The sequence below is a fragment of the Ovis aries genome, chromosome X (assembly GCF_016772045.2).
Source record: "Ovis aries strain OAR_USU_Benz2616 breed Rambouillet chromosome X, ARS-UI_Ramb_v3.0, whole genome shotgun sequence".
Taxonomy (NCBI): domain Eukaryota; kingdom Metazoa; phylum Chordata; class Mammalia; order Artiodactyla; family Bovidae; genus Ovis; species Ovis aries.
The window spans coordinates 128,458,332-128,471,191 of record NC_056080.1 but is presented as its reverse complement, the minus strand read 5'-3'; positions in this window follow the sequence as shown (position 1 = coordinate 128,471,191).

Sequence of the window (12,860 nt, the reverse complement as noted above, 5' to 3'; positions counted from 1 at the left end):
ACCACAGTTCAAAAGCATCAATTCTTCAGTGCTCAGCATTCTTTATAGTCCAACTTTCACATCCATACATGACTACTAGAAAAACCATAGATTTGACTAGATGGACCTTTGTCAGAAAAGTAATGTCTCTGCTTTTAAATATGCTGTCTGGGTTGGTCACAGCCTTTTTTCCAAGGAGCAGGTGCCTTTCATGGCTACAGTCACCATCTCCAGTGATTTTGGAGCCCCCCAAAATAAAGTCTCTCACTGTTTCCATTTTCCCCCCATCTATTTGCCATGAAGTGATGGGACTGGATGCCATGATCTTAGTTTCTGAATGTTGAATTTCAAGGCAGCTTTTCCACTCTCCTCTTTCACCTTCATCAGTAAGCTTTTTAGTTCTTCACTTGCTGCCATAAGGGTGGTGTCATCTGCGTATCTGAGGTTATTGATATTTCTCCTGGCAATCTTGATTCCAGCTTGTGCTTCATCTAGCCCAGCATTTCTCATGATGTACCCTGTATATAAGTTAAATAATCAGGGTGACAATATACAGCTTTGATGTACTTACTCCTTTCCCGATTTGGAACCAGTCTGTTGTTCCATGTCTTGGTCTAACTGTTGCCCCTTGACCTGCATACAGATTTCTCTGGAGGCAGGTCAGGTGATCTGGTATTCCCATCTCTTGAATTTTCCACAGTTTGTTGTGACCCATACCGACAAAGGTTTTGGCATAGTCAGTAAGCAGAAGTAGATGTTTTTCTGGAACTCTCTTGCTTTTTCCATGATCAAATGGATGTTGGCAATTTAATTTCTGGTTCCTCTGCCTTTTCTAAATCCAGCTCGAACACCTGAAAGTTCTCGGTTCATGGACTGTTGAAGCCTAGCTTGGAGAGTTTTGAGCATTTGCTAGCGTGTGAGATGAGTGCAATCGTGTGGTAGTTTGAACATTCTTTGGCATTGCCTTTCTTTGGAATTGGAATGAAAATTGACCTTTCCCAGTCCTGTGGCCACTGCTGAGTTTTCCAAATTTGCTGACATATTGAGTGCAGCACTTTCACGGCATCATCTTTTAGGATTTGAAATAGCTCAACTGGAATTCCATCACCTCCACTAGCTTTGTTTATAGTGATGCTTCCTAAATCCCTCTTGACTTTGCACTCCAGGATGTCTGGCTTAGGTGAGTGATCACACCATCGTGGTTATCTGGATCATGAAGATCTTTTTGTATAGTTCTTCTGTGTATTCTTGCCACCTCTTCTTAATATCTTCTGCTTCTGTTAGGTTCATACCATTTCTGTCCTTTATTGAGCCCATCTTTGCATGAAATGTTCCCTTGGTATCTCTAATTTTCTTGATGAGATCTCTAATCTTTCTCATTCTATTGTTTTCCTCTATTTCTTTGCATCGATCAGTGAGGAAGGCTTTCTTATCTCTCCTTGCTATTCTTTGGAACTCTGCATTCAAATGGGTATATCTTTCCTTTTCTCCTTTGCCTTTCACTTCTCTACTTTTCTCAGCTATTTGTAAGGCCTCCCCAGACAGCCATTTTGCCTTTTTGCATTTCTTTTTCTTGGGGATGGTCTTGATCACTGTCTCCTGTATATAATTACGTACCTAAAAAAGAACGGCAGACACTATGGATAGGTACAGTAGTCATTCCTACAACACAACCATAGTTATGTTTCATTTTTGTTTTTGTTTTTTTAATTATCATACAATAAATTAGCTTTTTTTTTGAGGTACACCTCTACGATTTTTTTTTTTTTTTGGCGGTGCAGGGTCTTTGTTGCCCCACATGGGCTTTTCTCTAGTTGCAAGGAGCAGCAGCTACTCTTTGTTGTGTTGCACAGGCTTCTCATTATGGTGGCTTCTCTTTGTGGAGGGCAGGCTCTAGGCGCACAGGCTTCAGTAGTTGCAACGCATGGGTTCAGTAGTTGTGGCTCGTGGGCTCAGCAGCTATGGCACACGGGCTTCGTTGCTCTGTGGCATGTGGGATCTTCCTGGACCAGAGATAGAACCTGTGTCCCCTGCATTGGCAGGCAGATTCTTATCCGCTGTACCATCAGGGAAGTCCCACTTATATGAATTTTTAACACAGATATGTGTTCCTGTAACCATCACCACAATTAGAATACAGAACACAATTAGAATTCCATCACCCCCAAAACTCCCTGAAGCAGTCTGTCTTTTCATAGTCACATTCTCTCCCCACCCCTAATAACCACTTATCATCAGGGTTTTCCCCAACATATTAAAGACCAGATGTTTGCTGACCCCAAATCCCTACCCCTTGTAGCCATGTGACAAAGAACTGGTTAATGACATGCTTCTGCTTGAATTTCTCAGTCCATAGCAGAGCAGGAGAGAAAGTAGAGAAGACACTCTGGTGGCGGTAGTGGCATCTTCACATCAACACCCTGGTTCTGAAGTAGGACTTCAAGTGCTTATGGATGCACAGACTTTATCCCCCCTTTTTGAGGGAGAGAAGCTTCTTAGTGCATCTCTTGCAGGGCCCAAGAATGGGCTCTTGTTTGACCTTGGAAATGAATTAGCCAAGGAGACACACATGCTGACAAAGCAAAAACGTTATCGAGAAGGAGCACCCAGGGAAAGAGCAGCAGAGTAAGGGAACCCAGGAGAACTGCTCTACTACATGGCTCACAGTCTCAGATTTATGGTGATAGGGTTAGTTTCTGAGTTTTCTCTGGCCATTCTGCCTCAGGCACCTTGCTGGTGGCATATCGCTCAACCAAGATGGATTCAAAGGAGAAGGACTCTTGGAAGTTGGTAAGACATAGGAACTAGCATCTCCTCTCTCCTTTTGACCTTTCCTGAATTCTTCCAGTTGACGGTGGCTTGTTAGTTCCATGTTCCTTACCAGGATCTCCTGTTGTAATTCACGCAAGTGGTTACTGTGGTGCCTGGCCAGGGTGGGTGGTTTCAGTCAGCAATTCCCCTAACACATCTGTCATCCCAATAAAGTTCAATAAAGTCTTTCTCCTTTTGCCAGCCAGAATTCATTTCATTGGCTATCTAAGGTAAGGTTGATACATGTGACCCTGGGAGCCCTATTGCACCATCTCCCTTGAGGCCAGGCAAACAAATTATCCTGGTAGCTACATTCCCAGGCTTACACTCACTGGCAGAAGGGCATTTAACCCTTAATCTTACAATTTACTGCAGCATCCATTTCTGTTATCAGAACTACAGTTTTTCCCCCATCCCCAAAGCGCCAAGCAGTAGATTTCCTATTCTCTTAATTCTACTTGTCTTCCTTTGAGAGTAATGTCTTTTCTTTATGGCTGCTTTTAAGATCTTGGTGTTGCCAATGTTCTGCAGTTTCTTATGATTTATCTACCTTTTTAAAAAGTGATGTTTGACATTATTAAATTTTGATTATCAACCATAATTCTCCTAGACCTGCATGCTTTTTGCACAAGCCAAACAGGCAAATTAAATGAGGATGTAATAGAAATCACCTCCCATACATACATACATCCTTCAGATATTTGGTGGGCACTCAGCTGTGTGATTTCCCTGGGGGTGAGGTACTGACAGATACAGTGAATTCTACTTGGCCATTTCTACTATAAATAGCCCTTACTACACTGGTCAGGGAACAACTGTGGTAGGTCTGCCAGTTATTGAGTATTACTACTTCAAATATTCATTCATAAACTAAGAATCATATGATATATTTGCAGATCTACTGGATCCATTGTAGATGGATTTAGGATAAAATTTTATTTCTGGACTCCCTAAGCCCTGACTCTGACCAATCAATGACCATCGTGTTGTAAACTCTCCCCCCACCCCACCCCCACATTGGTCCTGGATGAAAGTGAATTCATAATCACTGTTCAAAACACTGAAAAGTGTGAGTGTTTCTGTTACTGAGTTCAAGCTCACTCTGCTTGCGGCACGACAGGCCAATGAATCAGGAGACGAGGTGTTGAGGCAAGGAATAATGACTTTATTTGGAAAGCTGGCAGACTGAGAAGATGGCAGAGTAGTGTCTCCAAAAAAAGCATCTTATTGGAGTCTGGATACTAGTTTCTTTTATAGAACAGAGAGGGAGAGAAGGTGAGGAAATAAAAGGCCATTTATCTTGCAAAATAGGAGGGGATGTGTTCATCTTTTCTTCAGCCACTCACAGGGTGGCAGGGTCAGTTTTGTCTCCTGTGAGCTGAACAAAGCCACTTTAACATTCAGGCAGAGGGGCAGGGTTCCCTGAGGCAGGCCGTTATGTATGATTATAATAACAAAACCAATGAAAAGCAAAGGTTAAAGTCAAATAGATCCAACATGGAGTCAGAATTAGTTCTTCCCTGTTACATTTCCAATTTCCTAGTGCATGGCTACCCTGGTAAATGACCAAAGGCCCCTCTGGCTAGAAAGAAAGAGGAAAGCTAGGGAGAAAATCTACAACACATGCTTATGGTATTGCTGAATCCTTCTTCAAGGGGGACCTGGCTTTCCCTTCCAGGGCCTCTAAGTGTGTGAACTGACTCAGATCTGCAAATAAGTGAAATTGATACCAAGCAGGACCCTGTGGGGCTCCTGGGCACAGAAGTCTTTTTGTGTCCCCCATTTCTTGATTACAGGAAATAGGCTTCATTTGGCCTCCAAGACCTTCCCTGAGATCCAAGGAGCAGGTCCAAACATTTGCTAATTGGGGAAGGAAAAGGATGCAGAGACAAGACAGTCAAAAGAAACAATAGTGCAGCCTTGGGGCAGAGTCCTGGTTCCCCCTCAAGGATACATGTAGCACTATCTTTGAGCTGTTTTGCAGACACTGAAACCCCCTACCAGGTGGGAGAGGTTAACAGTATGCTGCCCACACACACGTAGACCTCAGACCAGTTGAAACCAGAAGGTTGATGATGTTCTTTCCCACTTAGCTCACCACCAACCAGTCAGAGGAATGTCCATGAACTTATTATGCCCTCTTTTAATCATTACTATAAAACTCCTCACTACCCACTCAAGACACACAGTTTTGAGGGTATTAGCCCACTGTGGCCCCTTTTGCCTGGCAAAGAGATAAAGCTATTCTTTTCCACATCACCCAAAACTCTGTCTCTGAGAATTAATTCGGTATTGGGGTACAAAGGCTGGATTTGACTTCAAGAGGCCATGTATCTCCATCATAATAACTCAAATTAGATCTTTATTCACCAGGTAGAACTGTTTCTGCTATGCAGATCAAGTAGGAATTAGTAGATTGCTCATCTATTTCCATCTGAAGAATAATTAGCCATCACCAAACTTCTCTGCAGGTCAGAACATTCAGATTACTTCTCTAGCTATCATGTTAACCATGCTCACCCTATCTCTGGTCATTAAGTGCTGCCACTTGATCTCTGCTATTCTAAGATCTCATTATTCCCATTGAAATTAGCAAGTTACCTTCAGTGGCAGCATCTCTCAACTCTGTCTCTGGCCTACTGAAGACTTCCACTGTACCATGTTCCAAGAGTGATAAGGCTCCTCTTGTCAATGTATTTTTCAGTGTCTTGTGGAAAAGAACATCCCCCTAGGTCCTATCGGGGGACATGGTTAGGATGTAGGTGAGTGGATCATGTATCATAAATGTATTCCAATGTTTTGATTTCCTTAAGCCTTTGGAGAACTTCCTTTACATTATGCCAAGGATATCTGGCATATCAGCTTCATTTAATACAGTCTAATTTTCAGCCTTGACTTCAGTCAACCAAGCAAATAGAACCACTTTCAAGTGGGCAAGCTAGTAATTGAATCCAGAATCTCTGATAAGTGGCCCAATTAAAATTACATTCCTTCCTCCAAGTCATAGTATCCTTAAAATACATTCCCACACATATTCTCCAAATTTCTGCTATTATAAATTAGCAAAATTTCATAATTTCCTCCTTCGAGTTCAGACTTATATTTGTATTCTTAGAACATCAGTTCAGTTCAGTCACTTGGTCCTGTCCAACTTTTTGTGACCCCATGGACTGCAGCACACCAGGCCTCCCTGTCCATCATCAGCTCCTGGAGCTCTCTCAAATTCATGTCCATCTGCCATCCAACCATCTCATCCTCTGTTGTCCCCTTCTCCTCTTGCCCTCAGATTTTCCCAGGATCAGGGTCTTTTCCAGTGAGTCAGTTCTTCGCATCAAGTGGCCAAAGTATTGGAGTTTCAGTTTCAGCATCTGTCCTTCCAATGAATACTTACAGTTAATTTCTCTTAGGATTGACTGGGTTGATCTCCTTGCTGTCCAAAGGACTCTCAAGAGTCACCTTGAGCAAGACAGTTTCAAAACCTCAGTTCTTTGGCACTCAGCATTCTTTATAGTCAAACTCTCACATCCAGACATTGGGTCATGTCAGTTCAGTTCATTATCTCAGTCGTGTCTGTTTGTGACCACATGGACCACAGGACTCCAGGCCTCCCTGTCCATCACCAACTCCCGGAGTCCACCCAAACTCATGCCCATTGAGTCTGCGATGTGATCCATCCATCTCATTCTCTGTCATCCCCTTATCCTCCTGCCCTCAATCTTTCCCAGCATCAGGGTCTTTTCCAATGAGTCAGTTCTTCGCATCAGGTGTCCAAAGTATTGGAGTTTCAGCTTCAGCATCAGTCCTTCCAGTGAATATTCAGGACTGATTTCCTTTAGGATGGACTGGTTGGACCTCCTTGCAGTCCAAGGGACTCTCAAGAGTCTTCTCCAACACCACAGTTCAAAAGCATCAATTTTTCGGCACTCAGATTTCTTTATAGTCCAGCTCTCACATCCATTCTTGACTATATTGTGATCTAACTCTAGTTGTAGGTCTGGAAGCAATGAGAGGTGGTAGGAACGGTACATGAGGAAAATTGGCATTCCCTTGCAAGTAACTTGAGGATGCTGAAGCAAGGCAGGGCCAGCTTCATCAACTAGGGATGGCTTTTAGGACAAAGAAGTCCAATTGATGAGGTACTTAGAATCATCTGAATTCACCCAAATATCTTCATTTCTATTCTAGGAGATCTCATCTAATCAAACAAATGCCCTTAGTTTCCCCAAAGTGACACATGACAATGCTGTGAGTTCATTATATATTGTAACTCAAACACCTATAGGAATAAGACTAATTTTCAACTATGTGAAGCTGAATCTGGCCTGTGTACCCTGACATTGAATTAATTCTTAGAGATGGAGTTTTGGGTGAAGTAGAAAAGTATAGCTTTATTGCTTTGCCAGGTGAAGGAGGCCACAGTGGGCCAATGCCCTCAAAACTGTGTGTTGCAACCTGGAGAGGGTAGTGAGAAATTCTTTTAATAATGGTTCAAAAAGGGCATGATCGGCTTGTGGACATTCTGCTGATTGGTAGGTAGTAAAGTAAGTGGGACTCAGCATCAACAACCTTCTGGTTCCAATCGGTCTGTGATCTATATCAACAAAGAGATAATAGAAGTTTACATCCTCTGTTTCTTAAGCTGGCAATTTAAATCTTAAGATTGCCATTTTCTTTAAAAAAAATTAATTTTTGCTGTGCTGGGTCGTCATTGCTGTGTGCAGGTTTTTTCTAGTTTCGCAGGGAGGAGGCTACTTTTTACTTATGGTTTGTGAGCTTCTCGTTGTGGTGGCTTCTCTTGTGGTAGAGCATAGGCTTTGGGGCATTCAGGCTTCAGTAGTTGCTGCATGAGGGCTCAGTAGTTGTGGCTTGCAGGCTCCAGAGTGCAGGCTCAATAGTTGTGGCACATGGGCCTAATTGTCCCTCGGCATATGGGATCTGCATACGGCACAATTGCACTCATATCACAAGCTAACAAAGTAATACTTAAAATTCTCCAAGTGAGGCTTCAACAGTATGTGAACCATGAACTTCCAGATGTTCAAGCTGGATTTAGGAAAGGCAGAGGAACCAGAGACCAAATTGCCAACATCCCTCGGATCATAGAAAAAGCAACAGAATTCCAGAAAAATATCTACTTCTGCTTTGCTGACTATGCCAAAGCCTTTGATGGTGTGGGTCACAACAAACTGTGGAAAATTCATCAAGAGATGGGACTACCAGACCACCTGACCTGCCTCTTGAGTAATCTGTATGCAGGTCAAGAAGCAGCAGTTAGAACTGGACATGGAACAATAGACTGGCTCCAGATTGGGAAAGGAGTACATCAGGGCTGTATATTGTCACCCTGCTTATTTAACTTATATGCAGAGTACATCATGTGAAATGCTGGGCTGGATGAAACACAAGCTGGAATCAGGCTTGCTGGGAGAAATATCAATAACCTCAGATACACAGATGACACCACTCTTATGGCAGAAAGCAAAGAAGAGCTGAAGAGCCTCTTGATGAAGGTGAAAGAGGAGAGTGAAAAAGCTGGGTTGAAACTCAGCATTCAAAAAATGAAGATCATGGCATCTGGTCCCATCACTTCATGGCAAATAGATGGGGAAACAATGGAAACAGTGAGAGAATTTACTTTTTGGAGCTCCAAAGTCACTGCAGTTGGTAGTCACCAATGAAATTAAAAGACATTTGCTCCTTGAAAGAAAAGTTGTGACCAACCTAGACAGCATATTAAAAAGTAGAGACATTACTTTGCCAACAAAAGTCCGTCTAGTCAAAGCCATAGTTTTTCTAGTAGCCATGTATGGATGTGAAAGTTGGACTATAAAGAAAGCTGAACACCAGAGAATTGGTGCTTTTGAACTGTGGTGTTGGAGAAGACTCTTGAGAGTCCCTTGGATTGTAAGGAAATCCAACCAGTCAATCCTAAAAGATCAGTCTTGACTATTCATTGGAAGGACTGATGCTGAAGCTGAAGCTCCAATACTTTGGCCACCTGATGCGAAGAACTGACTCTTTGGAAAAGACCCTGAGGCTGGGAAAGATTGAAGGCAGGAGAAGGGGAGATGAGATGGTTGGATGGCATCACCAGCTCGATAGACATGAGTTTGACTAAGCTCCAGGACAGGGAAGTCTGTCATGCTGCAGTCCATGGGGGTCACAAAGAGTCACACATGACTGAGTGACTGAACTGAGAACACAGTTAGAAGTCATCCCACTCCATAGTTCTTGGGTTCATCATTACTGCCCAAATAATCTGTAGTAGCAGCTACTCAGACCATCAAGCCTTGCATTCAGGAGGCACTTCATTGTAGATGCCTACTGGTCATGATTTGATTGGTTTGCATTTTGTGTCATGAGATACCAGCATCTCCTCTTCTGAATACTAATAGAAATAGCACTACTTTCAAATCCAATCAAGCTATCTAATCAATTCCAATTTCCCATTTTTCTGAAACACTTTTGGACCTCAAACAAAGCTGGTGGAGGTGGTGGAATTCCAGCTAAGCTATTTCAGATTTTAAAGGATGATGCTGTTAAAGTGTTGCACTCAATATGCCAGCAAATTTGGAAAACTCAGCAGTGGCCACAGGATTGGAAAAGGTCAGTTTTCATTCCAATCCCAAAGAAGGGCCATGCCAAAGAATGTTCAAACTACTGCACAATTACACTCATTTCACATGCTAGCAAGGTAATGCTCAAAATCTTTCAAGCTAGGTTTCAACAGTATGTGAACTGATAACTTCCAAAGGTAAAAGCTGGATTTAGAAAAGGCAGAGGGAGCAGAGATCAAATTTAGAGCATTAGCTGGTTCATAGAAAACACAGGGAATTCCAGAAAAACATCTACTTCTGCTTCATGGACTATGCTAAAGCCTTTGATTGTACAGATCACAACAAGCTAGAAAATTCTTAAAGAGATAGGAATACCAGATCACCTTACCTGCCTCCTGAGAAACTGTATGCAGGTCAAGAAGCAACAGTTAGAACTGGACATGGAACAGACTGGTTCCAAATCAGGAAAGGAGTATGTCAAGGCCATATATTGTTAGCCTGTTTGTACATTGTCAGCCTGTTTGTACATCTTGTGAAATGCTGGACTGGATGAAGCTCAAGCTGGAATCAAGACTGCCAGGAGAAATATCAATAACCTTGGATATGTAGATGACACCACCCTAATGGTGGAAAGTGAAGAAGAACTGAAGAGCCTCTCGATGATGGTGAAAGAGAGTGAAAAAGCTGCCTTAAAAGTCAATGTTCAGAAAACTAAGATCATGGCATCGGGTCCCATAGCTTCATGGCAAATAGATGGGGAAACAATAGAAACAGTGACAGACTTTACTTTCTTGGGCTCCAAAATCAGTGTGGATGGTGACTGCAGCCATGAAATTAAAAGATGCTTACTCCTTAGAATACAAGCTATGACAAACCTAGACAGCATGTTTAAAAGCATGAGACGTCACTTTGCCAAGAAAGATCTGTACGGTTGTTATACCCAAGTCGCGAAATCTCCAGTGACCACCAGGGAGCCGATATCCTATGCAAAAGCAAGAGAGTTTTTATTACCAAGCTCAAGCTGGGGCTCCCACCGTTACCGACGCAGCAGCTAAGGAGAGGAGCCCTGAACTCTGGGTTACATTGCTTATATAGGGTATTCTCACACAAAAAAATTCGAAAAACGGCAGTTTCTGGGTTGGGAGATGTCTAATTGGTTACCTTCTGTGGAAGGGTTAGGTGTTGGGTTCTGATTGGTTTTCATTTCCTGGGCTTAATTCGAATTTCCCGGGCAGGTCATAAGTCCTGAAGGTAAAGTCAGGAGATCCTGATCTGGGATCTGATTGGCTCGCAGGTGGTGGGGGTGAGGTCAGGGGATTTCCAAAGACTCTTTCCTCAGAATTCTAAAATGGAGTCTTTTTTTTGGGGGGGGGGCGGGGGCAAAATGGAGTGGCTTAGGCTCTTCACAGTCAAAGTTATAGTCTTTCCAGTAGTCATGTACGGATGTGATAGTTGTACCATAAAGAAGGCTGAGTGCCTAAGAACTGATGCTTTCAAACTGTGGTGCTGAAAAAGTCTCTTGAGAGTCCCTTGGACTGCAAGGCGATCAAGCCAATCAATCCTAAATGAAATCAACCCTGAATATTCATTGGAAGGACTGATGCTGAAGTTGAAGCTCCAAAACTTCGGCCATCTGATGCAAAGAGCCAACTCATTGGAAAAGCCCCTTATGCTAGGAAAGATTGAAGGCAGGAGGAGAAGTGGGTGACAGAGGATGAGATGACTGGATGGCATCACCAACTCAATGAACACGAGTTTGAGCAAACTCCCAGAGATAGTAAAGATCAGAGAAATGTGGGGTGCTGCAGTCCATGGGGTCACAAAGAGTCAGACAACACTGAGCAGCTAAACAACAGCAAGAACCCCATGGAGCGTTGTGGGGGAGGGAGCTGTGAGGAGACAGGCCTTCCTCCATATCCTCTGCTTTAGTTCCTCTCCAAAATATCTAGATATTAGTATTTGATGCACATTTTCTGAGTTGTTTTGCAGATGTAAAAAACCTTCTCCTGTCCAACAATGGAAGATGTTAACTACTTGACAGAGTCCCAGGCCTCCTGGAGCCTGCTGCTAAGTCACTTCAGTCGTGTCCGACTCTGTGCAACCCCAGAGATGGCAGCCCACCAGGCCCCCCCATCCCTGGGATTCTCCAGGCAAGAACACTGGAGTGGGTTGCCATTTCCTTCTCCAATGCCTGAAAGTGAAAAGTGAAAGTGAAGTTGCTCAGTTGTGTCCAACCCTCATCGACTCCATGGACTGCAGCCTTCCAGCCTCCTCCATCCATGGGATTTTCCAGGCAAGAGTACTGGAGTGGGGTGCCATTGCCTTCTCCGTCCTGGAGCCTAGGGACTGATAATGTCAACCCCTGTGATACCACCCTGCTGCCTCACCATCAGCCAGTCAGAGAAATGCGCACAAGCTGATCTCAGACCCTACGCCCCTCTCCCTCACCTGGCTTATATTTTTAAAAGCTTTTTATTTTGTATTGGGGTATGTGCGTGCATGCTAAGTCACTTCAGTCATGTCCGACTCTTTGAGACCCTATGGACCATAGCCTACCATGCTCCTCTGTCCATGGGATTCTCCAGGCAAGAATACTGCAGTGGATTGCTGTGCCCTCCTCCAGGGGATCTTCCTGACCCAGGGATCGAACCCGTGTCTCCTACATCTCCTGCATTGGCAGACGTGTTCTTTACCACTAGCACCACCTGGGAAGCTCATATTGAGGTATAGCCAATTAACAAACAATATTGTGATAGTTTCAGGTGGAGGGCAAAGGGACCCAGCCATCCGTATACATGTATCCATTCTCCCCCAAACTCCCCTCCCATCTAAGCTGCCATATGACATTGAGCAGAGTTCCCTGTGCTGTAGAGTGGGACCTTAGTGCTTTGCTGAAACCCTTTGGGGAGTTCCAGGATTTAGAGCCTGAGCCACCTGTCTGCTTGCATAGCCCTGCAATAAACCTTTCTCTTCTCCAAACTCCAACGTCTCAGTTTGTTTGGCCTCACTGTGCATTGGGCACTCAAACTTGCATTGACACTATCGCCTTTGAGTACTCGTGGTACTACACCCTTCATTGGTCAGAGTTCAGTTGCAGAGATCAGAAGCTACTCTAGCTAGTTTAAGGAGGAAGCATTGTAGGGAGAATCTTTACTGGCTGAGCCATCAGGGAAGCCTATGCATATGATTAGCTGAACCTAAATCATTCAGAATCTCAGCTGAAAGGAAGTCCAGAAAGTGTGTGTGTGTCTTTTTATACTCTCCATCAACTGCATGACACACTAGGATGGGGGGTGGAATGGAGCTGAACACCAAGCTACCATACCTATCCTAACCCTCATCAAAGATTTAGTATATTTGGCTTGAATCCCAATTCCAGGATAACAGGAAACTCAGACTTCTTTCAATTTTCTTCTGTTTCTCTGAATCATTTTCTGCTTCTATGTGCACACAGACTTTCTGGTGCCTCTAATCAGAACCTGGCCAAAAACTTTAGCCCTCTCACCATCTTCT